Raw genomic sequence first — 27960 nt, forward strand, 5'->3', positions numbered from 1 at the left:
ACATATATATATATATATATATATATATATATATATATATATAGGAGAACCATTAGGACCATTGGAATTTACCTACAATGTGTATTTATTAAACAAACTCGGACTCTGCCCACAGTATACAACTCTATACAAGGCTTACCACGACACCCGGATACAATAAAATCATAAATTTTCATTGTTTCTACCTTTATTTTCTGTGTTTTCTTCATCTATGACCACTAAAAAGTTGTAATTAATTTTTAATATATTTGCTTTGTATGTGCTTTATAGCAAAATTTTTTCGAATTAAATCTAATATTTGCAAATTACTTTTCCTCTGAGGAGGTGTGCCTACATCGAAAATTCATGGGTTAACGAAAAAAAAAATCAATTGTATTCCTTATTCAAAGAATACATTTCTGTTCTGAATTATATTTTTCTGAATAATATTGAAACATTAGACACACACACACACACACACACACACACACAGACTAGTAGACCGTGCACTCCCCGGACTTCTTATACACTAAAATATGATATTTTCAATAATGCTTTAATAAGATATTTTTCTTAATGCATATTTCAAATTGATATCATATTGAACCCAATATATAGTAATGATTTAAATACTTAAAAAAAAATGATTCGTGCGTTCCTACCGAGAATCGAAACACAAAACGTTTAGCTCTTGATTTATGTTTTCCTAAGACGCTAATGCCTGAACATGTTTGCTGCAAAACTAAAAATTAAAACAAGAACCAATAGCTATTTCGTTACGCGGGCATATGTGTAATGCCGTCGCTCGACCTTCTATTTACAAATTCAGTTTTTAATTTTTATTTTTACAGTTTTCCACCGATTTTCCTGGTGTGCTTTACACAAATATGGATATTCGCATGGGTTCGAATACTCTATATATAAAGTTTAATGTCTTTAGACCAAAAACTGACACAGGCAATCAATTTTAAACAAATATATATATACTCATACATAAATATATATAGAAAGAGGTGTGTGTTTACTATAACCTATTTACGCAAATATAATACAATATAAATCGTGTAGAAAATCTGACGAAATATAATTATACAGTAAACTAAAGATGAGTATTTCATAAGAAAAACGAACAAAACCTAATAGGGAAGTAATTTAAATGAATCTTTAAAAGAGTATGCGAACAAGATAAATTTTTGAAGATGCATATATATCAAAGTTGTATTTTCTTTTTAAATACTTAGGAAAAAAAGGTTTTTAATATGAATATACATAAAAAATAGGTGTATATATTGATATACCGTCATTTTTTGGCAATTTGATATTTTCCAAATGTCATGACTCTGGATCAGAATTTTAAAAAAATTGGATACCTTCAGCTAGTGTTTCATCTATTAAGGAATCATCAGTACAGAGTGTCACGGTTAACGCTGGTCGGGAGATTCGAATCCAGCATGGAAGCCATCTATGACTTCATCAGCAAGGAACAAACCAACACCGCCAATGTTACCACGAAAAATACAATTAACATTTAAACATTTATTTTTAAACTAGCCTGGATGTCCGGCATTGCCCGGGTGTTTGGAGGTTTGCGTTGAGCAAAACAAAAAAAAATGAGGTAGTAGGCAGGCAGGCTCCAACCCGTACCGCGAAGAAGAAAAAGAACGAGGGAAAAAACGTAACGTCTTTGCTCTTTCGTCTATCGCCAAAGCGGAAATTGGTTGGTTGGTTGGTTGGTTGTTTTTGTATTACGGAATATCAACACTTTTCGGGTTATTTAATGCTGAACCCAAAGATTTGGAAGAATTTTTTTTTAATAGAATATAGTTGTTGTTTTCACGTCGGTTTTTATTTAACCCATAGTTGGGAACCTAACAGGTACTACCACTCCGGGTCAGAGTGAACCTGGGAGCAATGGTAATTAAAGGGTGGTTCAACACTCCCCAAAGCGCACAAGCTGGGGCCTCACCGCTGGATATAGTTTAAGGTCATATCCAGGACCCCCATTGAGGGACTTTTACACTCTGCAGGGGGGGGGCAGTCAGGGTATTCTAATGCCCCACCGACAGGACAACCAAAGCGGAAGTGGCGAATGTTTAAATTAAGGCTAGTCAATCGAAAAGAGGAGATGACTTTCGAAAATATCGGCGAAAAAGCGACCCCTCTTTGTTGAAAAGTACCTAGTTGAAGGTTGAGAAATGATTTTTTTCAGCCAATTGTACGATATTTTCGCCCAATCGGTCGAATGTCAAAACGATACCGATCCTGTGAACATCGGTCGCCTCTATCGAAAGTTTTAGGCAGAAATACAAACAAACATACATACACACATAAATACACATATAAATACATTTAAGCAGACAAGTGAGATTTATATAAAAAAAGATGGTTATAATTCTCTAATGATTATAATATCATGATCTGCACGTATATATACTCTTAGTTAAATTGAATATTGAAATGCTCATATCTTTGGTTTTATGAGATGAAATTATTTACAGGTTATAATATTGATCTACGGTTAAACCAATTTACGGATTATAATACTGATCTACGGTTAAAATTTTATGACAATTGATAAACAATTTCATTTTTTCAAATCTATATTTTATCTATCTATCTATCTATCTATATATATATATATATATATATATATATATATATATATATATATATATTGAATAGCTCATATCTTAGCTTCTATTGGACGAAACAATATGACAATTTGCAGCTATTTCGAATATTATGATGCTATTCTATAGATAAACTCCTTTGACAGTTAGTAAAAAAAATATATTCTCAAAAAAAATAAAATTTGCTTACATTTGTATATATAGTGCCTAACAAGAAAACTTTTGTTTTGTAGTTTCTCTGATATACATATATATATATATATATATATATATATATATATATATATATATATATATATATATATATATATATATATATATATATATAAGAGCAGGAAAATAGAGAAGGTATATCCAATGAGAAGGTGACATGTCAGGCTTAATTAGATATATATGCATATACGTACACACATATATACATGGACACAATCCATATATACTATAAAATATCAAATCGGCAACTTAATATAAAGAGAGGCGCATTTGACTGCCAAAAATATTGAATTCTAACGAAATATTCATTCAAAAAGGGAAGAAAATTCAAAGGATATAACGCGTTTTTATGAGACACGCTGTATAGTCCTTGAATGCCAACTTCTATTCTTTTGTTAAAAAAAAGGAACCCAAACATCCTTTACAAATTTAACTGTATTTTGAAACAAACACGAAATCTCTTATTTAAAAGAAAAAATTCTATACATCTATATGCACATACACACACACACACACACATATATATATATATATATATATATGTATATATATATGTAGATATGCATATGCATATATATGCATATATATACATATACGTGCAATTATATATACACACGTACACACATATAAACATCCTAAAAATGTAGCCACATACGTGCATATATACACATATCAATTAATATACATATACCTATACACGCATATACATACACACAACAGCCTACATGAGTACATACACCTATGAAGGGAGAATGCGAGCTCGGGTGGAAAATTCTTATATAAACGAGAATATAAAAAGAATAAACACCGAGAGAAAATATTAGTAGAAACACACGTATATATTTATATGTTCGTATGTATATATATGATGATGATTGCAACGTCTTGTCAGACGAGTGCCACTCCCTCAGACATTTAAAATCCATGAGCCCAAATGTCTGAGGGAGTATCTATACAAATATGATGTTACAGAGTCTTAGCTTTGTACGACAGCTAAGTCTCTCTCTCGGTTAAAAATGTTGAGATCCAGCAACAAGCAAGAGCAAGATAGCCATCAACAAATTAAACTGCAGACCAGCTTAATGCGGGTACTGGTATTCCGCTTTATGGTTTTTTAAATTAGAGATTTGCTTCTCCGAGAATCTCTCTGATGTATATATATATATATAATTATATATAGTTATATATATATATATATATATATATATATATATATCCGCACAAAACATACATCTATGCATACGTACACTCATGCAGATACATACATCTATCCAAAGAGAAAGAAAGAGTAAGAGAAGAGGAGGATAAGGATAAGCAGATAATGGGTAATGAGAGGTAGAAGATACTCACCAGATGTAACATATATATATATATATATATATATATATGTGTGTGTGTGTTTGTGTGTGTGTGCGCGCGTGTGTGTGTACATATATATATATATATATATATATATATATATATATATATATATGCGCATCAATACATATATTAGTATGATGAAAATAATGGAAATAGTATTCGGACGAAATAGAGAAATAAAAAAGAATAAACCTAGTTATGTGTTCATCAGCGTTTCCTCTTTATTATTTAGGAAATCCCAAAATAAAGAGGAAACTTTGATGATCACATAACTTGGTTTGTTCCTTTTTTTTCATAAACATTGGGATGGCTAGCGTCTGTTAAGGCGAAGCTAATTCCATATTTATACATATCTATAATATTAAGCTGAAAGTCTCTGTGTGTGTCTGGTCACGAATAGGCTCCTGTATGGCTGACTATTATAGAAAACTGATCACATATAATGATAGAAGATGTATCGAGACGCAGGAATGGGTGTGTTTGATCGGGCATAATTAAAATTGGGGGGGGGGGGGTCTGTGTACGCGCCCTGTCCACAAAATATGGAAATAAAAAAAAGTAAAATTAAAAAAAAAGTGTGTGCAAGTGGTTTTGATATAGATCTACATAATAATACTTTGATAAGTATGTGTTAACTTTAATAGGGATGGTATAATAAGATTGTGGGGGTTGTGTTCGCGCCTGGCCGATATAGAATGGAAATAGACAAAAACTTTAATAAAGACTGTTCATATCTATCAGTGTAACTTTACCGTGGTAATTATGTTTCAGTTTGAAGAAATATGGTATAATAAAATTATGGGGTGTTCGCTCGCGCCTGACCTCCAAAGAATGTAAATATGTCACAAAGTTTACCAAGGTTTTTTTTTTAATATAGATCCACAGAATATTGCGATTAGTGCTTCAGTGTGAACAACTATGGTATAATAAATTATGGGGTTACTCTATTTCATTTTTACTTTCATAATATTTTGCTTTGTTTTGATACCCCCACATTCGAAGCTATCTTTTTACAATCCTTCCTTTTCATAACCTATCATACTTTCATAAATCAGAGTCCATTTTCTGAAGGCTTCTTTTAACCCAGTCAAGGGCGGGTACTTTTACTAATATATATATATATATATATATATATATATATATATATATACACATCTAATTATATATATGAATATATATATATGTGTGTGTTTGTGTGTTTGTGTGTGTGTAAAAATGTAATTGTTAATCTCTCTTCTAAGAGTGCACTGGATCCTTTTATTAATGTCGGTCCTGGATATAATCTTAAACTATAGCCGAGGGTGAGGCCCCAACTTGCAGGCTTTGGCGAGTGTGGAGCCACCCTTTAATTGAAATTGCTCACAGGTCCACCCCCACCCGGAATGGTAATACCTGTTAGGGGCTCAACTATGGGTTCAATAGAAACCGACTTACAAAAACATATTCTATTTAAAACCTTCGTCTTCAAAATCACTGAATTCGGCATTAAATAACCTGAAAAGGGTTGATGTGCCGTAAAACAAACAAACAACCAACCATCTATTATTGGCTAAGTGATCACACTGTATATTTTTCGAAACATTTTAACTAATTATTTTGGTTTCATTTTTGTTCGTTTATTTATTAATTGTGATGCATAATGAATAAATATTCATTTGCTTGGTTTTGACACAGTAATAATGATTAGAGAACTTATATAAAAAGAGTATGACAGAGCTAAATTATTATGCTTAATAAGTTTACCGAGCATGTATAGACAGATATATATATAACTATATTTTGCTAATTCCTACCCTCTGATGAGAAGGAAAGTATTTCTTCCAAACTCCGCAAATTAAGGACTATCCACTATCATGTGTTTCCTTTTCAGATAAAATATGTGTTTAACTCTTCTCAAAGTGTTTTTAACATGTCTATTAACTGTATGCTCTTATACACACACATATATATATATATATATATATATATATATATATATATATATATATATAACAGTGAAAGTGTATCTGTGTGTGTCGGTCTGTGTGTCTGTGTACATTTCCCTACGCAATAACTCTGTCAATTTTAAGTCTAAAGACTCGAAATTTTATATAAAGTGTACTGATACTTGGAAAAATCAATGTGCTCGGTTTTTGACCAGAAATTTGGCGATTTAGGGGCCAAAGTTCAACGATTTGACATATGAGACCTGTATCAAACTCCACCGACAATTTTGGGTCTACGCACTTGATATTTTAGATATATGTTCCTTCGATATGGATCTAACTTAATAACTTCATTTGCGCCCAAAACACTAAAGTTTAAAGGGTCATAATAGGGGTCAAATTTTAAAAACATTGACCTCTGCGGTCTCTTCCAGATTACTCAGACAATTTCTGGTCTAAATATTTGAAATTTTACAAAAAGGGTATTCAGAGATAGGGCAAGCTTTTTTATCAGTTTGGCTCGGAAATTTTGAGTTACCAATATATAAATGTATGTATGTACGTCTGTTTCATATCTACCTTAAACTTTCAATAGAGCCGACGGATATTACCAAGATCACTATCGTTTTTAAGTTCGACCTTTCATACGGCAAATATCGAAACATTGGCTAAAAACATTAATATCTTCCCCTTCAACTAGGCACTTTTCTACAGGTTGGGGTCACTTCTTTCGCCGTTATTTTTTAAAGTTATCCTCTCCTTTACATTGTCTACTCTTAATTTTAAAAAATGTCGCTTCCGGTCTGGCGGTGGTCGTTACAGCATAAACGTTAGTTTTTACCGGGCTGAAATGCTAGTGTATATATATATATATATATATATATATATATATATATATATATATATATATATATATATATATATATACATATATATATATATATATATATATATACATCGGATAAGTCGCTTGAAGAATTTTGGAAATATAAAATCATAATTGTATTAAATACTGGCAGAAAGCTAAATATATAATTGTATTTAGTTGTTAGCTTTGTTTTTATTGGGGCTGTGTTTTCTTTTTATACTTCATTTCAAATGTTTTATAATAACGCAGCATGTTACTGTTTGTTGAAGTTATTATTGTCTCAAACCTGTTATGCATAAATATGAAATTGTGTATGTTATATTGAGTATTATGCGAGAATTCTATTCTGTGGTTCATTTTAGTCTTTTATAAATGTAATTATACCCATTCACAAATATTTCTTTGATTCGTTGTTCGCACATTTAAAGGAATGTTGATACAATATTAATATAAAATAATGTTACAGCGTGTCTGATAACGTTTCAATGCTAAACTTGATTTGAGAAATATTCTATCGTGAGATTTTTCGGGATTTTAAGTTTTATTGATGTGTTGAAAATGCAAAAAAAAAAAAAAGTCGAAAAAAAACCCAAACATAGTTTTGTTTAAAATATAATGCAGACTTAATTTGAGTGCACTGAGTCAAGGGTCAACTGACTCATTTGAAAATTTATCTTTGGCTGAGAAAGTCAGAATGGCAAAAAGCAAACTGGCCAAAGGGCTGAATAAATAAATCCCGAAAATTGTTCCCACGGAGAGAAAAAAAAAAGCTCTCTTAATGATCAGGCCCTCTAGGTAGTGGATAATTATATTGTGATGTTGGAAAGATATATTCCACCCTGGAGCTTCGTAGCCACAATTGAATAGTTGAAGCTTGTGTAATATCTGTTTTACCTCATGTCAACCTTTTTATCTGTTTATTTAATGCAGTTATATGTAAAGGAGTTAAAAAATATGTAAGTATATATATGTATATATATATATACATATATATAAATATATATATAAATATATATGAGAAATAGTTATGTAAAAGATAACTATTTATGTAAAAGAATGAACGAGAACAATTTTTATGTAACCATTTATTAGCTTAATTTGTATATAGTATATACAATTATGCAGCTAACATATACTTTTATATTGTGATAACATAAGCACAATAACTAGTAGGTTTTTCACAGGTGTAGATTAATAGGGTTGTTAAAAAATAAAGTATATATGTCATAATTTGAAATATAAATTTTATTTCAGTAAATACTTATTTACGTTGCTGAAATCTAATAGTTTACAGTATAATTAATTTGTTTTGAATTCTTATGCATATACGTTTTTACAAAATTGTAAGAGTAGATTTCGAAATAGTAATCCCAAATGTTTTGCTTAGACATTTTAAAGCAACTAAACATTCATTCCTCTTGAATTCAAAGCCGATTTGATTGTTTCGCTATTAGTTCAGAAAATATTATTAAATTTCTCATAAATAATTGAATATAAAAGGCGAGATAGAAAGAGAATAGTTAACAAAACTCAACTTCCATATGAGATTAAATTTTTAAATGACAATTTAATGACTATTTACAATGAGATAAGCGATGCGGATGGGTTCTATTAACTTTTCTGTACAAAGAATTTTATTAAGTACGATAATTACAAAATTTGTTCGATCATTACAACTGTCTCAAAACTTAGGGAAATTATGCACCGAAAAATTGGTCACAGGAAAATTGGTCAACGGAAAATTCGGTACCGGTAAAATAGGCAATTTTGGCAAGGTAGAACAATTAGGCAAGTCTTAATCAAATATCGATTTGACCATGGATGATAAATGTTTAAATTAGGAGTATACTCTATCCGCTATAATACGCGAAAATAATTATTTAGAAATATTTACTATTGTTTTAAAACAAATAGAATAAACTTTTATGTGGTTGTCTTACGTACACAGTTTGGTATTATCTTTCTCAGTTATTATTCTAATAAAAACTGTCGAGAACACGCAACCAATCACGAGACTAAATCACTCAGAATGCATATCGGTATCTTTTTAAACAAGGCAGTCATATTTATGTTACATGATAAGGGGTGTCCCCTTTTCATGTAAGTATATAAATAGGGAATCAGTTAAATTTAAATATGAAATAGGATAGTCAAGGATTCGAACTTGCGAAGCTATACTTGGAATTGAGAATTCCAATCATGAGTTAAAATAAACACAGAATGTTATAAATGGAATGTCCAGTTAAATTGTTGATTCTGTTATATATATGTATATATATATATATATATATATATATATATATATATACATATATACATATACATATACATATATACATATATATGCATATATATATATATATATATATATATATATATATATATATATATATATATATATATATATATATTGTAGCAGAAGGCCGAGAGGTATGGATGTGCCAATTTTACAAATAAAGAAGAGAAAAATCTCGTGACTCGGAGAATAGTCCTCCCTGAGGTAGGATAAATGCCGCAAATCGTAGCGAGAAGTAATGTAGGCAGAGTGTTAAGAAAGCTTGTTGAAAGTTAGCCCTGGAAAAGTTCTTTTTGAATGGCAATTATAATTTGTTGGAGAATTTGTGATTAAAAGGGCTGTTTAAACTACCGCTTCTATTTTTGCTGAGCCCCCTCGGCTCTTGAGCTTAACCCACGTAACTGGGAGCGTCAAGTCGCATTGAAAGAGGTTTGGAGCCCCCTTGAGGCCTTGCTCATTTTTTTCTGTATAAGACACTATATTCATTGAAATATAAACTTGATAGGCTCTTGATACACAAATAAATGACTCTAATTAATGTCATATCTTATAACATACAGTTAAAACTATATTCAGTCTTTTTTACCTGTATTATTTGAGTTTATATTCAAAACAATAGTCCCTATTTCACATCTAGTTTTGCAAAATTAACTTTTTTCATTGCTGTAAAGACACCGTGGTTGCTATTTTCTAACGGTTTCAAGTTTCTGCTGACGTCATATATGATATTGTTTGGATCCAATTCGGACGGAGAAACAATAACATAAGACTGCGACAATATATATATATATATATATATATATATATATATATATATATATATATATATATATATATATACTGTGTAAGCAAAATCAAGACATTTAAAAAAGGGGTTGATCGCAACAAAAAGTGTATTTCACTTTACGTTACAATTGTGTCCATGTCCAGTTGACAATTTCAAACATTATATCAATAGAAAATTTTCAAAAACCAGCATTTCTTAAGACTTTATGAATAGAAACACTCCTGACAATAGAACATTGTTTGAAGCGAAAGAAAAAGAAAGAAAAATTTCCTTAACGGAAAAAGCACGTGAGAAACATTTACCGTATATATCACCTAATTTTCGTACCCTATTTAAGAACAAAGTCATAAGAAGATTTCACAAAAAAAACCTTAGCCATCTAAAAAAAATGATATATATCACATTCGATTTCATTTTTTTTTATTTCACTAATTCATTTTTTATAAAGATTTTTTTAATATTTTTTCTATATTTATAATATTGCCATAAATATCTTGCATTAACGTTACGGTTTATTTCAGTTTCGTATTAGTGGCAAGTAATGTTTACAAATGTTCGTTATTTTGGTACATAGATTTAATACCATTTTAAGTTTAATGTTTAATTAAATATGATAATAAAGAAAATACTGCATTATATATATAAATCCTTATGAATTATTTCGAATGAAGGATTCTGATCTATTTGTCATTTTTTAATGTTGTAACATTCATTATCATTCTAATTAAATATGTTTTCATATCGTTGCTAAAAAATAATAACGAAGGGAGATAATCTAATTGTGTTGTTAATTGCTAATAGTTAATTCAGTTAGAAACGAGCCACATTTATTTCCCATAACACCTTAAGGGAGATAATTCAGGCCGTTTGATGTTTTCGGTCTTGTGATTACTAGAAAGCATCTATGTTTTAATAATTAATTTAATCAAACAGATCCAGAACGTGCTACGATGGCTTATTTAACAAATTAAATATATAATTTTTTTTAATCTTGAAATTTTTCCCCATGGGTTTAACCCACATCTGTTATTAATCCACTAACAACTTAGGTTGCTCATGTCTTCAAAGCCAGAATTAAATTTCGTGTGTTGTTTTCTTGAGTATCTAAACAGAATGGTAAATATTCTCTAATTATTATTCTGACAGCAACACCATCCAATAGCTACAAATGTGTTTCACTCCGATGAGAAGATGTCTACCCCTGCATTTCTGGGTAAAACACATTAAGAGCAAACAATAAAGTAAGTAAATAAATAAACCAACATGGATTCTACAAACTTAAGATGTCAGATGATAATATCAATTAAATTAATTTCCAGTCCCCAAATTGCAAATTTAATTTTTTAATAAGATTTGCTAGTTTATTGTTAAGTTGGTTTATTGATTTGAAGAGGGTACCACTTATTTCACCATCAATACTACTACAGCTGGATACAAAAATAATTCTCACAGATATGGAAAAATTCTATTCTTAGATGAGTTTTATTTATATTCTTTACCCAGTTTAGAATAATAGCAACTATATTTGCATGTTAGATTGGATCCTTCATTTAGATGATATCATCTCCAGCTATTTAACTCAACATTAAAGTTTAATCCTAGCATCCGAGGATCCTTATTGTTGTACAAATTTATACCTCAGTTACATTTAAGGCCTGATAGCAGAAACCTATTCCTGTGAAGACACCCCTGTATGCCATCTAGTCGTTTATGCAAAATTTCATCTTTACAATTCACTATGTAGAAGGCTTCCAATAAACATAGATTGCGCTTTTTTTTATTTCCCAGTGATATACTTCCTCCCCCTGTCTACTACTGAATATTTTAATTCAAGATCTTCATTATTTCTATTAAGTTTCCTAACCCAACCACCTAATGCAGTTGTATTCCTCTTTTTGTTTTTATTTTTAATGATGAGTCTTGTACCCTCTGCCCTGCTATCGTTAGCGCCAACTCTATTAGTATCTATCTAAGGTTCCTTTTTAAAGAATACTACGTGGTTTCTATATCTCGCCTTAAACACAGTTCCCGTGGCCCCCATATATATCTTCTTAGTATTGCCGGTTTTTATCTCACATGTATACACTCTTTCCGGGGTTAGACATTTCCCACACAAGGGACAATTCCCAGAAATTCTGCAATTACATTTTCTGTCTAAGATACTTTCATTTGATGCTAATTCGCTATTATTCCTTATTTTGCTGATGTGCTTGTTGTTGGAGCTGATTATAGTGTAAGCTAAGTTTCTGAACGTTGAGAAAAATAATTATACAGAATTTCTATTTATTATTTCGCTTAATGTATTCTCCGCGGGGAAGTTTCATCTATTATTGTAAAGAATTCCCTAGGTATATTATTTTTGATATGCTCACTGAATGGTGGATTGAACCACACCTGTCTCTTGCGTCTATTTCTCTTATTTATGGTACCGCCCTAAGCAAAATAATAAATATAATGTCTGTAAAACTATATTTCCCAACGTCCAGAAACTTAAATAACACTATAATATAAATTTTAACGTAAAATGAAATACATTTTTGTTGCCATCAACACTTTTTTAGAATGTCTTGATTTTGCTTACACAGTATATTAATGCCCAATTATGAAATATGATAATTTTGTAGCTTACTTTTTAAGTCATCTCTTTTTGGCTGTAATATTATTGGTATATGAACATTTGCTGGAGTACACGAACTCAGTATATTACATACAAGTATATATATATATATATATATATATATATATATATATATATATATATATATATATATAATCCATGTTAAAAATATCCACACTTAGACAGACTGCATTTAACCGATGCTTTTCTATAATGCTTAATATGTACGATCAGGATATTATATTAAACAATTTAGGTAAAGTAAGGAGTTTAGAAATAAAAAAGTGCGGTTATAAAGCTCAATAAATCACCGTTTATTTCTAAAACGCCTTTATCGTATGTAGATTAGTAACACCAAAGCCATTGCGTAATGTTTGAAAATTTTAATCATTAGAATTAGCAATATTTTGCAGTTATGATACAACTGACACAAGTCTTGCAAAGTTTCAGTTTATCATGTCAGTCTACGTCACCACATGTTTTTATTCTAATATCTTGTTTTAGCTGCAGAGAGAAAGATTATAAAAAGAAAAGAGATTGATATAACGAGCAGTAAAATACTTTTTTCTTTTTAATGAATATTTATTAAAAAAAATTGGTTTTAAAATTATTATCTAAATTAACCTCAATAATTGGTCCCAAAAACAATATGAATATTCATGCGGTTTAATATGCCGTATATAACGAAGATATCATATAAGGATAAACAGTAGTTCATGTTGGTGTAACCCGCGCAATGAATCTTGCGTTTAAGAAAAAATACAATGATTGGTGGTCGAACAAATTTTCGTTGTCTCCGCCTCTTCATTTATGGCTTGTTTCATGAATCAGACAAATCGTAACGACCCCTCTCATTAAAGAGTAATTAATGTCGAACACGCAGAAAGTAAACGACGGTTAAGTCATAATTGTTTCTCGACATGCGACGAACGATCAACCCAGCTGTTTCTCTCCACCAACAATAGAAAGTTGACCCTAAAAGAAATAAGTGTATGAAATATGCATAGAGGCATTAATGTTTTGTGCTCGGCACACGAATAGGGTATTAATTATTTTTATTTTACTTGAGGCTGATAGTATTGTTATAGTAAAACTTAAATGTGACCACGCAACTCTATCCCTGGCTATGTCTGCCAGTCACTCTTAGGTTTTCACTCTCATATTAAAATAGTAATCTCTCTGGATATATATATATATATATATATATATATATATATATATATATGTGTGTGTGCGGGTGTGTGGGTGCTCGCGCACGCGCGTGTGTGTGTGCGTGTTCGTTGCATATATGTTTATATATATATATAATCTAAATTTGCATATGTCCTAAAAATCTAATAAATTAAAAGGTATTACGAGTATATAATGATGCAAATAATGATGTAAAAATATATAAATAACAGAAAAGGGGATGATTAGTAGTAGCATAGATTCATCCGGTCTCCAGGAATACAGAATCTCTATAAATAACAAATATGTTCCTTCTTGGAGACAAGGACGCATGGCAAAATTAATTGAGGGGCCATTTTTGATAAGACGAATAGCTTAATCTAATAAACTAGATTTAATATCCGGAATAATTTTAGTTTTGTGTAAGAGAAGTGTGTTGTGTAATCCACATTGCTGTTGATCCAGGGTCTAATAATATGTTTTGTTTACAATTTGATGTTAAGAAAATGCTTATCTCTGAAGTAACATCAGAACGATTGTATATTGAGGAAAGCAAACTGATTCAGCAATAGCAGTATATAAATGATCTTACTGACGAAATGGTTTCCTAACGAATTTTAAACATTAATTTATAATTTTATATTTTTATATAATTTGTAAGGTTAAATAGTTACTACATATATATATATATATATATATATATATATATATACATACGCACACATATATATATATACATATATATATATATACACACACTAACACACTCACTCTAACACAAACACACACATACAGTGATGATCATATTTATTGGCACGGTAAAATAAAAATTAAATTTTGTCTAATAAATTCTAAAAAAGGGATTAAATTAAAGAAAATAACAAAGTATATTATGTATTTTTAACTGGCCTTTCCGATGCAGCAATCGGATTTTAGGAAAAAATAAATAACAAAGGAACAACAGACATAATTGCAAAAAACCATTGTTCAAAATTATTGGCACGATTTATTTAATAATCAATTGTATAGCCTTTGGCCTTGATTACCTTCCTCAGTCGCTTTTCATAGTTTACAACCAAGTTGTTGCACTCTTCAGTAGTAATTTTAGCCCACTCTTCCTGACAATAATCCTCCAATTGAATAATATTCTTAAGCTTCCTTTGCATTACCCTCAATTTTAATGTTCTCCATAAATTTTCAATTGGATTAAGGTCTGGGCTTTGTGATGGCCACTCCAAAACATTAATATGATTGTCCTTAAGCCATTTCTTAGTCAGTTTAGCCGAATGCTTTGGGTCATTATCTTGCATGAACCACCAACGACGACCAAGTGAGAGCTCTTTTGGCAGAGTCTTTCAGGTTTTCATCCAATATTTTAACATAATCTTCCTTTTTTATGCTACCTGTGACCTTAACAAGTCGCCCTGGTCCAGAGGCAGCAAAGGATCCCCAAAACATCAAACTGCCTCCACCGTGCTTCACTGTGGGTATGGTGTTCTTAGGCAGGAAAGCTTCGCCAGATTTTCTGTAAATATAAGACACTTTATTATGGCCAAATAACTCTATTTTCGTTTCGTCAGTCCATAGAACACGTTTCCAGAATGCAACATCTTTATCAATATGACGTTTTGCAAAGACTAGCCTTGCTTTCAGGTGCATAGGCTTCAATAAGGGAGTCTTTCTCGGACGACATGCTTTTAAACCAGCTCTCTTCAAAACTCTACCAACTGTATGTCGAGATACATTCACTCCAGAGGTGCTCTGTTCATCAACAATCTCCCCAACAGAGATCCTTGGGTTTTGTTTTACTTGTCGAACAATTTTCCGTTCATCTCTTGGGGAAAGAATCCTTTTTCTCCCTCTACCCTCTAAACTCATAACGTGGCCTTGCGATTTGAACTTGTTTATTATGGCTCTAACAGTGGATTTGGGAAGGTTTAGCTGCTTTGAAATCTTATCATAGCCCTCCCCATTTGTATGGCATTCTACAACAAGCTTCCTGACGTCTTCGCTGTGTTCCTTGGTTTTAACCATGGCGATTGAAAATTATAATTTAGTCACTTATAATAGTTTAAATAAATCGCTATCTAAAAATTATCTGAAAAAAATTATTCACTGAATTAGCGTTAAACAAGCATAATATGGCTATAAAAAAGTTCAGAAAGCACGTAAACCGGAAATTGATTGATATTATACTGATACTAAAAGAAAAACAAAGCCGTGCCAATAATTTTGAACAAGGGTTTTTTGCAATTATGTTTGTTGTTCCTTTGTTATTTATTTTTTCTAAAATCCGATTGCTGCAGCGGAAAGGCCAGTTAAAAATAATAATATACCTTGTTATTTTCTTTAATTTAATCCCTTTTTTAGAATTTATTAGACAAAATTTAACTTTTATTTTACCGTGCCAATAAATATGATCATCACTGTATATATGTGGGTGTATGTATGTGTGCCTGTGTGTGAGTTTTTTAACCTGTTTGCAGATTAATTGTTTGTTTGCTAGCGATACACTTGGTCCTTTTTACGGTTTACTAAATTTTACATGTTTATAAACTTTTTACCTGTTTACTATTTAACTATTCGTTATTTTTTACTCACGATATAGATGATATAAGAGAGCAAATTCGTTTTTATTAAGCTTAAATAATGTAGGTATTTTATCTAAATTCATTTTTAGAATATACACATTGAAAGTAAATATAGTTTACTGTTATATACATATATATGAGCATATATGTGTTTATATAAATATATTAATATGTATATATATATATGTGTATATATATAAATACATATAGAGAGAGAGAAAGAGAGAGATATGTTAATATATATATATATATATATATAAATGTAATTCTTGGTTCGTTCAAAGTGAATAAAACCATATTTCAACGTTACCAATTTAATTGAAATTTTCAGAATATTTATATGTAAAGTCAAAGAAATGTTTGCATGCTATTAAAATAAATTAACATCGCAAATTATAAAAATATATTAAATAAAATAAAAATAATTTTCGTAAATGCAGAACTATGTTCCATTTTATTTCCGGTTTGCAGTCAATTCACGATGATTTGACGATTTCGAATTTCGAATTAAAAATGTAATTCTTGGTTCGTTATCAATAAACCCATATATTATTTATTTATATTATTTATTTGAAAGCTTCAGACAGTCTATATGTTATTAAAATAATTTAACATATAAAATAAAATAAAAATATTTTTCTTAAATTCGAACCTGTGGTCAATTTTTATTTCCAGTAGAATGCACGTTGGAATGATTCCACTACGATTTGACGATTTCCCATGACAACATTTTCAGTGTTACATCGTAAAGTATCCCCATTTTACATTGTTTATTTCATTTGTTTATCCAAAATTTACATTTATAATTCCTTTGTTTATTTCATCCATCAAAAAATAGGGGTTTTTTTGTTTGTTTCTTTTTACGGCATCTCGCATTCCAAAATTCCATTTTTTTTTTAAATTTAAATTCCAAGATTACATTTTTTTAAAATTTATTGATATGTTTAAGAATTAAACAAATTTATTTTAGGTAGGCTTGGATTTAATCTTAACACTTGAAATTTAATTTCAAGTTTTTAGATTAAATCCAAGCCTACCTAAAATAAATTTGTTTAATTCTTAAACATATCAATAAATAAAAAATAGCATCTATTTGCTTCGATCGGTTTCATTTGCTGTAAAGACTTACCGCATTTTTTGCCTCGCCCCATTTTTATTCTTCTTCACGTGTTACAGGTGATTCTTGGTAAGTTTCTTTCGGTAAATCTGTCTAAATAACTTCATATTTGAACTTATCTCGAATTACAGGATTTAAAAATTGTCTTGTTTTTCTTACCACTTTCTTTGTGCTAATTCATTTGTTGTTTCTTTTTTTTTTGCAGTCAATCTTATTTCTACATTTTTTACGGCATCTCGCATTTCAAAATTCCATTTTTTAAATTTAGATTGCAAGTATTTTGATTAAAGCCAAGCTTTCCGTTTATTCTTTATTTATTTTTTATTTTTATTCTGATATTCAACAAATTCCTTGGCAAGTTTCTTTTTTTCCATAAAAATTCATTTGCTGTTTTTGTTTTGCATTCAATCTTATTTCTACATTTTTACGGCATCTCGCCTTCCAAAATTCCATTTTTTTACTTAAATTCCAAGATTTCATTTTTTTTAAATTTAAATTCCAAATGTTTTGATTAAAACCAAGCCTACCTAAAATTAATTTGTTTAATTCTTAAAAATATGAATAAATAAAAAATAGTATCCATTTTTTTTCGATCGAATTCATTTGCTGTAAAAACTTACCGCATTTTTGTCTCCCCCCTGATTTTTTTTCTTCCACACGTGTTTCAGGCGTTTCTTTCCGTTAATTTTTTATTTATTTATTTATTTTTTTACGAATTGTTGCTGAATCTTGATATTCATCAAATTCCTTGGTAAGTTACTATTTATCCATAATAATTCATTTGCTGTGTTTTTGCAGTGAATTTTATTTCTACATTTTTTTTACGGCATCTCGCAATCCAAAATTCCATTTTTTTTAGTTAAATTCTAGGATTACATCCATTACGCATTATTACTGATTCTGGATGGATATTCTTCAACAAATTCCTTGGTAAATTTCTTTCGGTAAGTCTGTCTAAATAACTTCATATTTGAACTTATCTCGAATTATAGGAGTTCAAAATTATTTTGTTTTTCTTACCACTTTCCCGCAGCCCATTTTTTCCAGATACATTTATACTTATTTGTGCTAACTATAAAATTCATTTTTCTCCATGAAAATTAATTTGCTGTTTCCTTTTTTTCTTTTTTTTGCAGTCAATCTTATTTCTACATTTTTCCTCCCATAAATTTTATTTTTTCAACTTTCACATGCATTTAGAAATTGTACTATTATACTTTAACAATTCAAATAGTTTTTACACATACATCCTTCTTTCAACGTTGTCCAACAATATTTATTCCTTACCGTTTTCCAGTGTTTTGTGGGGACATTACTATATTGCTATTGCAATTATTTCAATTTTTTGCTTCCTGCTTTTTCTACAGATTTTTTAAACGATTTCTTAATTATTTTTAAAATCTTTTAGCATTACAATAAAGATTACATCTTCTTATAAAGGATTTTTGATTTTTGTGTTATGGAAATCAATACCATTTTCTTACGTGCATATAGCGTACGAGCCATCTGTTTTCTATAAACACTTGGCCTTACATAACGATACAGCTGTTGACTGGTCAAACAATTGATTATATTGCGATATCTCTCAAGAATATGTTTTTTCAATCCCCTTTATTTCAGATTGCTTAATTAAAAACTTGCAGAAACATAGAATCAAACCTATGTGGACGCAAACAAAATTGCAGAATTCCCATTACACAATTGGCCTTACTTGGTCATACAGGCTAATAAATTGAGAAATCACTCAAGCAAATATTTTTAGACTTCTCTTTCTTCAGATTCCTCAATTAAAAACAGGCATTAAAACTCAAAACAATTCATTCATTTTTCCAGATCTAGTTGGACACAAAGAAAAAAACAGAACAACATAGGAAGCTAAATTTGCCTTTATTGACCATACAGCTCAATTACCAATAAGCAAAAGAAAACGAATAATATAACAAATAAAAAAATTGCTCCAAATCTATTTTGAAGCAAAGAAAGGCTTTTCAGATTCCTCAATTGAAAATAAGCAAAAAAAATAAAATATTCCTACAAATCTATTTGTAAGCCAGGACAATTACTGAACCATATACAAAAAGGCCTTAATTGACCATACAGATCTCGACAGATAAATAAATTGAGAAATTAATCAAGCCAATACTTTTTTTTCAGACTTCTCTTTTTTCAGATTCGTCAATTAAAAATAAACAACAAAACACTTTTTTTAAATATATTTCTCCAAATCTATTTGGCTGCAAATAAAAAAATGGCCTCGTTTGACCATACATTTGTCGACAGGCCAATACCTTGAGAAATACATCAAACAATATCTGTGTCAGATTTCTTTATTTTCAGATTCCTCAATTAAAAATAAGCAAAAAGAACATTTCGGAGAAAATTATTTCCAAATCTATTTGGACACAAGATAAAAAAGTGGCCTTAATTGACGATACAGCTGAATTAAAAATAAGCACAAGAAGAAATAAAAAAAAAAAAGTATTTCTCCAAATATATTTTGACAAAAGAACAATTACAGGAATACATACAAAAAAAGGAATTGCTCTAAATTGACCATACAGCTCAACTATAAATAAGCAAAAAAAAACATGAAATATTTTTCTCCAAATCTATATAGAAGCAAAGAAAGGTTTTACAGTTTCCTGATTTGAAAATAAGGAACAAAAAAAAAGAAATTATTATTTCTTCAAATCTATTTGGACGGAAGGAAAAGTACTGAACTGTATACAAAATAAAAATTGGCCTTAATTGAGCTTATAGCTGTCGAGAGGCCCATTAAATTTAAGCAACGATCACATCTTTTTTACAGATACCACTTTTGCAAAATCATTTATGCTGTTCCCTATTTTTAAAAAAAGTCCACTTTTACTAAACGTTATTGTTAATTTCGTTGCAGTACTTTTCCTTAAAATGCCAATCAGAATATCAAACATAGGCCGCCGTACTCGCAATGCAGAAACACTGCGGCAATTACTTGCCACTCAAAGTCCTGAACAACGGGCATCTGCAAACCAAAATATTAGACTAAGGATGATTCAAGTACGTCCCAATGAAACAGCAGATCGACGTGCAGCCAGACTTGAGGAGGCAAGGTTGCGGGTACAGCAATCCCGTAATACAGTTACAGATCTGCTTCGTTCACAACGTAATGAACGCGAGAGGCTGAGACATGCCGAAAGACGTCAACAGGATATGCAGATTTTTTTTTTTTTTTTACAAAGGCATCACCACATTATCAAGGCCCAGAGACCACTCAAGGATAAGGGTTAAAGAGTGTACAGTAGAAGTTGGACAATATAGTAATCATTAGTAATGAAAATTTGGTAAATTTAATAACTTATATGGAACGGCTCATCAAGAACTTATTTACTTTAGACTTGAACACAACCATATTGTAGTCAGCCGGAAAGCAGGAAAACGGAAGACAATTCCACAGGCGTGCAGTTCTAAGAAAGAAGCTTTGTTCATGGAATCTATGTTTAGGTTTAGGCACAGACAAAGAGTGGGGGAAATTATTGATAGTGTTTACAGCTAGACGAGTGTTTCTTGTGAAAGTTTGGCGAGGGGGGACCATAGATTGAAGCTCAGTTGAACACTTTCCATGAAAATAACGATACATCAGAGACAAACTCGCACCATCTCTTCTGTGAGATAGAGGTTGCAAGGAGGAGAAAAGGACATCTCCTACGAGGCTACGAAGTCTATTTTGAACTCTATCAAGGTAGGACAAGTCCTTTCTAGCAGCTCATGCCCAGATGTGGCAACAGTATTCCATCCTTGGACGTACCTGGCTCTTATATATGTAGAGAATAGCATCAGCAGTGAGATATCTACTGGATCGATAGAAAGATCCCACCATTTTTCCAGCGGACTTGGCAACAGATTTGATATACGTGTTCCATTTAAGATCAGGAGTAATGGTCAAGCCCAGAAGCTTGTCAAAACTTGAGGCCTCCTGAAAACGAGAGCCATTCATTTCAATTGATGACAAATGTGGATTAGAATGTTGATGATGTAAAGAGAGAAGCTTGGTTTTAGATGCATTAAAAGTAACCAGCCACTTCTTTCCCCATTGTACTACGTGCTCAAGATCAGAGGAGAGAGAATTGGAGAGAACTTGGTCGTTTACTGTCTTAGATGTGCTACCATAAATGGTAGTGTCGTCAGCATAAATGTCTACAAATGATGTAAGGATATGATTTGGAAGATCATTAATGTAGATCAGGAAAAGAGTTGGGGCCAGGATGGATCCCTGAGGGGCACCGGCATTAATACTGTGAGCTTCTGATTTTTGCCCCTCAACTACTACTCTTATGAACCTATCAGAAAGAAATGATTTAATAATTGAGAAGACTTTTCCAGCTATACCATAGCTAGCGATCTTATGAAGTAAACCTTTATGACATACCCTATCAAAGGCTTTAGATATGTCAAGAGCAATTGCCCTAGAAAGATTGCCACCGTCGAGAGATTTGCTAATCCTATGCGATATAACTGTAAGGACATCTGCTGTAGATCTAGCAGAACGGAAACCATATTGAGTGTCACTAAGAAGGTTATTTTTGTTGAGATGTTTGATTACTTCTGTGTTTTACACAGATTCTAGCAACTTACTCATGACGCACAGGAAACTTATTGGCCTGTACTGAGAGGGGGATGAGCGATCACCTGAATTCTTAAATACAGGGCATACTGATGAGATTTTCCAGGGAGATGGGAAACTATTCTCCTTAAGACAACGTTTAAACAGTTTTGTAAGTATGGGCGCTAATTCAGGTTGAAGTTTTTTGAGTACTATAATTGGAATACCATCAGGGCCAGTTGCTTTACTGGAATCAAGGTTTTTGATTAGCTTGGCAACATCACGTACAGATATACGTATATCACATAGTGTGTTTTCTTATACAGGAGGAAATATTGGGGGTTGGCGGTCTTGGTCGCAAAGGGTAGAATTAGCTGCAAAGTTCTTGACAAAGAGTTTGGCTTTGTCTGATGCTGACGAGATTACCTCAGGTCCATTGATAATAGTTGGGATGGAGCACACGCTTCTGTTCAGGATGCTGTTTGCTATTTGCCAAAACTGGTGGGAACCAAGCCGCTGCTCAGCTACTTTGATCAGCGTCAAACACGACTCCATGCTCAACAATCCTGGAATTGGAATCGCCTAGCATTTCACTACACTCCAATGAGGATTATAGTTTGAGCCACCATGTTCACATAGGCACTATAACTGAATTGTGTCCCTATTGCAAGGCTCTTAAATTAAAGGGAGAAACTAAAGGAATGTGTTGTGCAGCCGGTAAAATTAAACTACATCAACTGGAAGATCCACCAGAACCATTAAAAACTTTGCTTGCTGGATATACTGCTTAATCAAAGCATTTTTATCAAACATCAGGAAATACAACTCATGCTTCCAAATGACGTCGTTCGCAGAGGAAAAACCATTACAGCTCAATTCATGCCAACTTTTAAAGTAAAAGGACAAATTTACCATAAAGTTGGATCTCTGCTTCCATACCCAGATGTTCAACATAAATCCCTACAAATGTATTTCATCGGTGATAACAATGATGAACTGAATGCACGCTGTGGAATTTCAACCAGTATAAGACGGTCCATTATTTCCGAACTGCAAGACATCTTCCATAATAAAAACAATTTAGTGTTTTTATTCAAAACTGCAATTGAAATGATGCAATCGGATACACACAAGATTGTTATTCATGCTGACAAAACGCCTACTAGAGAACACGTGCGAAGATTCAATACTCCAACTATAGATGAAGTGGTAATTGTTATAGTTGGAGATCAATTTCAACCAAGGGATATTGTTCTTCATAGGAGGACTGATTAATTGACAAACATTGCTGAAACTCATCGATGCTACGATGCCTTGCAATATCTAATCATTTTTTGGGATGGTGCTGATGGATATCATTTCCATATTAACATGATAACTCCAGTTAGTGGCGAAGAAATAAATAAGAAATGCAGCGCAATGAACTATTACTCATACCGATTAATTCGAGAGAACAAAAACAATCACATTCTGAAATGCCGCCAATTATTCCACCAATACACTGTAGACATGTATGCAAAAATTGAAACTAAGCGTTCGCTATTCATCCGTTTGAATCAGTCCAAAATTCGTTCTGAAGAATATGTTTATTTGCGTGATGCAGTTGTTAATGATGGTAATATAACCCACTCTGAAAGACTAACAATTTTGCCATCTTCGTATTTGGGCAGTCCACGTCATATGCATGAGTACACTGAAGACGCATTTGCATATGTTCGTCAGTATAGGCGTCCTGACCTATTCATTACATTTACATGCAACCCAGCTTGGAATGAAATACAGCAACTCTTACTTCCTGGGCAATCATCGGTAGATAGGCATGATATTACAGCGCGTGTTTTCAGACAAAAGCTTAAATCACTAATATATTTCATTGTAAAACATAAAGTATTTGGATCTGTGTGCTGTTGGATGTATTCAGTGGAATGGCAAAAGAGAGGATTACCACACTCCCACATACTAATCTGGCTCTAAAACAAACCCAATCCAAACGAAATCGACAATCTAATATCTGCTGAAATACCTGATGCTGACATTGATAAAGATTTGCATGAAGTTGTCATAAAAAATATGATACATGGACCTTGCGGGATATTTAATCCAAATTCACCATGCATGATAGAGGGTAAATGCTCTAAGCGATATCCACGAGCATTATTAACCAACACAATTACAGGATATGATGGATATCCTTTATACAATAGAAGGTCAATAGAAGATGGCGGTAAATTAGCAACCATACAAATGCGAAATGGCAATATACAAGTTGATAACCGATGGGTGTTTCCATATTCACCTTTGCTATCAAAAACCTATAAATCGCACATCAATGTGGATGCATTTGTAAGTATGTGAATAAACGCAGCGATATGGCAGTTTTTGCCTTAAAAATACAGAGCAATAATTTGAATGCAAGCCTACATATTGATGAAATCGCACAGTATCATGCTGGAAGATACATAAGCATCAATGAAGCTGTATGGCGAATTCTTTCATTTCCAATACATGAACGAAGTCCGGCTATTGTTCACTTATCAGTACATTTAGAAAATGGACATCGCGTTTACTTTACAGCTTCAAATGTACAACAGATAGCTTTGAATCCACCTGCTACAGCATTAACGGCTTTCTCCATGTTATGTCAAACTGACACGTTTGCAAAAACACTCCTCTATTCGGAAGTGCCTCAGTATTACATATGGAATAAGAGTAGAAAATCATTTGAACGGCGCAAAAGAGGAGAGCAAGTCGAAGGACAACCTGGAATATTCAAAGAAAAAACAATAGGCAGACTGTATCATATCCATCCCAAACAATACGATTGCTTCTTTCTTCGCATGTTGTTGATAAATGTTCCTAGTCCAACATCATTCCAGCAACTACAAATTGTCAATGGCATTACACATGCTACTTTTCGCAGTGCATGTCAAGCTCTGAATTTTTTGGAAAATGACGGACATTGGGATGAATGCATTAATGATGCGTGTAACACATCACATCCTAATCAAATTCGTGCATTGTTTTAAACTATCTTGACCAATTGCTCCCCTTCATCTCCTATTGAGTTATGGGAGAAATATAAATCACACATGGCCGAAGACATTTTTCATCGAATAAGCAATGAAAGTACAAATACCTGTCTGGATTTTACATCAGAAATCTATAATGAGGCATTGATAAGAATTGAAAATGTTTGTTTAGAAATTGCAAACAAATTCCTCAATCAATTGGGAATGACCTCACCGACTCGATCTGCTGCTGCTTTCTTTGATGTAGAATTGCGTAGGGAACAAAACTACAACACAGATGATCTTTTGTTGTATCTGCAAGCAAATAGTAACAAGCTATCACCTGAGCAAACAGACGTTTACAACAAAACAATGCATACTGTAAATAATGGAGTGGGAGATATATTATTCTAAGATGCGCCAGGAGGAACTGGTAAACCGTTCTTAATTAAATTTATTTTGGCAGTCATTCGATCACAAAATGGCATATCCTTAGCTCTTGCATCTTCTGGAATAGCTGCAACTTTGCTACCAGGTGGACGATCTGCTAATTCTGTATTGCCACTTCCTTTAAACATGCAGTGTATTGCACTCGCATGTGCAATATTTCAAAAACGTCAGGCATGGGAAAAGTATTGCAAAAATACAAACTTATTGTTTGGGATGAATGCACAATGGCACACAAAAAATCACTGGAGGCTCATGATCGGTCATTGCAAGATTTGCAGGGAAATGATAGATTATTTGGGAATGCAGTAATATTGCTTGCTGGAGTTTCAGGCAAAAATTACCTGTAATTCCTCGATCAACAAAAGCAGATGAAATAAATGCTTGCCTCAAATACTCCATTTTTGGCAAAATGTGACGACATTAAATTTGACTAGAAATATGCGTGTCCAGCAGCAAAATAATCAGTCAACAGAGATCTTTTCAAAACAATTGTTGGAAATTGGGAATGATTGCTTCGTCTGCTTCAGGGACAGTGCCAGCTACTTTGACTTCAGGCCGAATTCGATTGCCACAAAACTTCTGTCATTTAATTACATCAAAAGACGAATTAATTAAAAAGTATTCCCAGACATCCACATTAACTTTATGAATCACAGTTGGCTGAGTGAACGAGCTATTCTTGTACCCACGAACAAAGACGTCCATGCACTCAACAATAGTATTCAGTTGAACATTCATGGTGAGTTAGTCACATACGTTGACACTGTTTTTGAAGCAGACGAAGCAATCAATTATCCATCAGAGTTTTTGAATTCACTAGATTTTGCAGGGATTCCACCGCATGTACTGCAATTGAAAATTGGTGTACCAATTATCATGTTGCGAAATATTAACCAGCCTAAGCTTTCAGTAAAAAAAAATTTTCAGTAAAAAAAAATTATGACCAACATCATTGAAGCAACAATTTTGGCAGGGCTTTTCAAAGGTGAAGATGTCTTAATTCCGCGCATTCCCATGATTCCAACAGATCTGTCATTTCAATTTAGGAGATTGCAATTCCCAATTTGCTTGGCATTTGCAATCACAATCAACAAGGCACGGGGAGAATCTTTAGAATTGTGTGGTTTATATTTACACACTGACTGTTTCCCACATGGGCAATTATATGTTGCATGTTCTAGAGTCGATAAACCCGAGAATCTCTTTATCTGCACTGAAACTGGAACTACTAAGAATATTGTGTATCCACAAGTTTAGGAAAATAAAATCCTTCATATTAAATGGCCACTTATGGAACTGGATCAAAATGAAGTCCAAAAGACAATCTCCAAAATTATTATTCAATCAAGAATTTGAGAGGCAAAAACATCAAAAATATCCTTCACTGAAGCATATCTGTGCATGAGTTCGTCGTGGGACTTCAACTCCAGAAAGATTAATAACACTGCCCTTTGTAAATCTTATTCCTTCATACAAGACATTAAGAAGCGACAACATGGAAATCACCTTTGCTGTAGCATATATATGCATGGGTTCATTATTTAATTTGGATGAGTTGTAATGATGATTTCTAATAAGAATGAATGTGCCAATAAGATAGATCTATATGCAAATTTCCAAATTATTTATTGATGTTTATCTACATAGTTAAAAATGTAACTTAGTTCACGACGTGATGTAAAAACTAATATTCTACCTTACAGATTTTATTTTAAATTTTGCTATATTCATTCAATTTAATCATCTCACCAAACGGAACCACAGCAACGCGTGGCCGGGTACAGCTACTATATATATATATATATATATATATATATATATATATATATATATATATATAATAGCAAGGATATCCGCCGTGCCCCGTGTGTTTAGAGGTGTGTGTTGAGCAATAAAAAAACGTGGTAGTAGGAAGATAGGCTTAAAGCCCTACCGCGAAGGAGGAAAAAACGGAGAAAAATTGACATCTTTGCTGTTACAACGACCGCTAAACCAGTAGTGACGTAGTTAGATCCATGTCTGAGGAACCTATATCAAAAATTTAAATTGTTTATATCCAAAATTAACGAAGAGGTTTGGTAGAGTTCTCCAAAGTAAAATCGTTGAATCTTGACCCCTTAACAGCCAAATATCTGGCCGAAAACGAACTCCAAAGGTTTTCCCAAATCTAAATACACTGTTCCGAGTTTGTAGACTAAAAAGTTACAGAATTATTGTGTAGGGGAATGCACACAGACACACACACAAACGGACACACACTTTCGCTTTCATATATATATATATATATATATATATATATATATTACATATTATTATATATATATATATATATATATATATATATATATATATATATATATATATA

This window comes from Euprymna scolopes, chromosome 37 (assembly GCF_053919585.1).
Source record: "Euprymna scolopes isolate OS-2025 chromosome 37, ASM5391958v1, whole genome shotgun sequence".
In the NCBI taxonomy this organism is placed as follows: Eukaryota; Metazoa; Mollusca; class Cephalopoda; order Sepiida; family Sepiolidae; genus Euprymna; species Euprymna scolopes.